The sequence below is a fragment of the Hevea brasiliensis genome, chromosome 3 (assembly GCF_030052815.1).
Source record: "Hevea brasiliensis isolate MT/VB/25A 57/8 chromosome 3, ASM3005281v1, whole genome shotgun sequence".
NCBI lineage: Eukaryota > Viridiplantae > Streptophyta > Magnoliopsida > Malpighiales > Euphorbiaceae > Hevea > Hevea brasiliensis.
In genome coordinates, this window is record NC_079495.1 from 45,036,170 (window position 1) to 45,040,428 (window position 4,259).

Sequence of the window (4,259 nt, forward strand, 5' to 3'; positions counted from 1 at the left end):
TTTCTACTCATTTTCAATTCAATTTTTAACAATATTTATTCATATTTTATGTCATAATAATTATTTACTTAATTGGAAAAGTAGGCCAAAAATCATTTCTAAAGACGAAATGTAACACCCCCGTTTGCATAGCCTGGTATATTTCACTGTTCCGGTGACCGGTGTCGGTCCGGACAATTAATGGGATTAGGGCCACACTTAAGACAACGTGAGAAGCCATAAACACAAATAATTAGTAATGTTTAATTAGTTAACTATAAATAAGAAAAACAGAACATAAGAGGTTAAACGAGCCGAGAGTCACAGCGATGAGTGACCTCCTGAACGATGCTGAAGTCATTTTAAACTCAAATTTCGAACCGTAAAAAGTGACGCTGCGGTCCTTAGGACCCTTATGAACACAGTGGAAAAGAGAAAATCACGAAAAAGAACTGTTAAGCCAGTCAAATAATTAGGTCAGGGAGCCGGAAGAAATATTGGATTATTTGCAAACCGGGATGAACCGGTGAGGGGCGATTTGGTCAATTGACCCCGAGAGCTGACTCCTGATCTAACTGTCAAATAAAATCGAAGAAAAGAAAATTTCGGAATAGAGAATTAAATTAAAGAACTAATAGAAAAAAAAAAAAAAGAGGAAGAAGATGGAAAAGTCAAAGTTGATGACATCATGAATGATGTCATAAACAAATTAATTTAGTGAATTATTAAATTGGGAATTGTGGTCTTCCATAAGATAAAGAAAAGAAAAGAAAAAAAAAATTAAAACACAAATCTTCTTCTTCAAAAAAACGTCACTCTCTCTCTCCCACACCAAAACCACCATGAAAGCTCATTTTTGAGCTTGAAGAACCAAAATCCAACCATGGCCAATTGTCCTACCATAACTAGATGTTGTTTGGACAACTAGGAAAGAGGATTCAAAGAAAAGAAAGAAGAAAAATTTGAAGAAAAGGGAGAAGAAATTCTGCACACAAGGTTAGTAAACTAAACTTGAATTGTTAGTTGATTTAGTTATGTTTATAGCTTAATTAACCTAGGAATATACTTAAAATGAAAAGAAATTAATGGTGGGAGGATTAAAGACAAATTCATCCAGCTAGGGTTTTGATGTGTGTGTATGAATTTGATGGACTTAAAGGTGTGTATGAGTATATGAACCTTAAGTAGTTGAGTTATTATGGTTTAAGGCTTTGAAAGTAGTTAAACACAATGAATTAGTGAGATTAGGGTTTGAATGTTAGGGTTAGTGAACTAAAATTTGAAGAAATGCATAAATGGCATGTTTAACCTATTGTGACATGAATTAATGGTCAATTATGACCAAATAAGTTGTGTGGGAATGGTGGAAAATTTAGCTAAATTCGTAGGTCAATGGTCATGCTGCTGGCAGCATGACCAAACCTACTTTGAAGGACCAAAACTCAAATTTTACAAGCCTAATGGATATGCCACCAATTGGAGATGAAAATAGACATAAAAGAGCACAACTTTCATTAAGGAACCATGACCAAAAACTGACCAAAAGTTGGTGAAACAATTGACCAAAGTGAGTTGATAGCAGGCTGCCCTGCACCAAACTGACCAAATGAACAGTAACTGTTCATTTGGTCATAACTCGAGCTAGGTAGGTCAAATTGACCTGAAATTTTACCAGCAATTAGATATGATATAGACCTAAAACTTTCATGAAGAACACCAACCCAAATTAGGCCATTAACTCATTCAAATCATTGAGCAAAGTTAAAATTACTGTACTGAAACTCTGCAGAATTTTCAGTGGAGCAGCAATGTTTGGATGGCTATAACTCTCTCTAGAAAACTCGGATTTAGGCGATTCTTGAATCGATGGAAACCTAAGACATAGTAGAACATTTCATCTGAAGAAAGTTAGACCAAATTATGAACTTAACTTGATCAAATTACTGACCAAAGTTGGACCAAAAATCTGCCAGCACCTAAATTGCAGTATGAACAGTGCACGTGAACAGTAAACTTATTTTGGCCATAACTTGAGCTACAAAACTCCGATTGAGGTGATCCAAAAATGAGAATACACTTAAGACAATAAGGAACATTTTCTATGGAGGAAGTTTTGTCAAATTCCAACAGTAGATCGACCAATGGAACAGTGCAACTTCGGAGAACCAAAACCGAAAATTGGCAATTTTGCCAAAATGACCTAAGCTTTAAACAAATGACCAAAACCAACAAGTTTGGTGACCAAAATGTGGTATGTGGGTGAAGTTGGAGTTCCCATACCTATTAATCCTTAGAAAGTCAATTATTTGACTTAAATAGTACAGTGAATAGTAACCCGAAACACAAAATTTCGAGAACGTCGAATTTAACACGTTAGAAATAGGTAAATGCGAAGTTAAAATTCATTTGGGATTTATGTTAAGTTCTAGTACTGAAACATTGTCAAATTTTGTGTTTCAGTTGAAAAGAATATCGGGAAGGAACCCGAGGAAACGAGTCGAGGCTAAGGGACGACTCGCTTGAGGTTTGTGCACAATAAACCCTATTTAAGCATTTTATCCTTGAAAAATTGATTTATTACGCATTATGAATTTATGAACTTTTGTGTTGCCACCTTGCGATCAAATTGTAACTTTGGAAATGGATTGATTTTTGTATGCAATATTTGAATGAAATGTTTGAAATGAATTTTTGATTCACACTTAGCATGACATGTACTTATTATTCCTCCTCCATGTATGGGGTTGAGATCGTTTAATTTCATCCCTCTCTGGCTTGCCAGTTGAGGTTGTTGATCGGATGAGTACATATTAGCTTGCTAGCCAGATGCCTCATTGGTTTCGATTAATGGGGTTGAGATTGCTTTGTCGTGGTGTACAACACGGCATTGATCGGAAATTTTGTGTCATGGCTTAAGTTGTGTACGACTTTGGCAACACTGTGTTTATGCAATTGTTTGACTAAACTGTTGTTTAATATATTATTTGACAAATGAGTTGTTATGAGCTTGATATTTGTGAAATGTGATTGTGAAGTATTCAAATTATGTTTCATCAATAAATGATTTATGTATCACATTTTAAATCTTTATTGTGCACCATGAGTATGTTTATACTCGTGATAGTTTAATTTCTTGTCATGAGATAAAAGCAAGGAGAAAGCAGCAGAGTGAGCTGCGGAATTGACAAGATCTTTTTGATCCCTTTTTGTACGGGTATTATTTTATACCCTTATGGTTATTTTGATGTAAATACTGTAATGTCATAAGTATCAATGTAAATTGAGCAGTTGTAAATAAACTATAATAATATTATTTTAGATTTTCTTCTGTAAATTTAATATTTGTACATATGGATTTTCTGCCTTATGTTTTGTGAATGGAATTATTGAACCTACTGAGTTGACAAATTTGACTTGGATTGTGAAACTGTTTTGAAATGGATTGACTTGAGTTGAATTGTGAATTATTGGTGGTTGGGAGTTGTGAAATATGTTTGGAAGTGCTTTTTACAGGTATTTGAAGAACTGGTTTCTCAAAATACAGAGGGAACTCTGTCAAAATTTTTATAAAATTTGCAGCAAAATTTAAATGCACAAAAATTTTTACTAGTCCTTAAGCTTTGAATAAATGGTTTTTAATTCCTAGCAAAATGCTCACCACTTCCAAAATGTAAGAAAATTGTTTTAAAATCCCTTGTAGGGTACTTAATGAGTTATCGGTAGGTGAAGTTCGGTAGTTCATTAAGTATTCTACGGGATCATGTTATGCCTTACGGAGGGGTAAGGTGTGACACGAAATGACCAAAATGCCCTCCGTTTGGCTTATTGAGCCAAAATCGTCTGTACCGATCAAAAAAACTTTCTAAGCCTTTTCTTGGCATTCTAATGCCATAGAAACCTCAATGACTCTTCTTTGGAGTCTAAAAAATTATTTCATAAATTTTTCCCTTGGTTTAGGGCTTCTAGTTGCGAAGACTGCAACTTTCCACTGAATTACCCATCGCTAGGGCACCGGCTCATTTAACTTAGTTGTATTTTATTTCTAAAATTTTTCTTAAATTTTTCTTATTAATATTTGAGTTAATTATGGTTCCTCACTTTAGTCTAAATATTTTTTTAGACATTCTAACTGTCCGGATCGACACCAGTCACCGAAACAGTAGAATGTATGGAATTGCTACAGTGAGGTTAATTCAACTCTCCCCCTCTAACAAAAATTTCGTCCTCGAAATTTACCGGGTGTAGGTATCTAAGATAATTCCTTTACCTTTCTATTGCAC

General features: G+C 34.4%; 1 long non-coding RNA gene across 1 annotated transcript; it reads left to right on the forward strand.

Moving 5' to 3' along the window:
• Positions 1-708: 708 nt before the first annotated feature.
• On the forward strand, positions 709-3,346 carry LOC131178516 (uncharacterized). The gene is made up of 3 exons (XR_009147435.1): positions 709-975; positions 2,440-2,503; positions 3,123-3,346. It is a non-coding gene; the product is annotated as an uncharacterized LOC131178516 (long non-coding RNA).
• Positions 3,347-4,259: the final 913 nt, after the last annotated feature.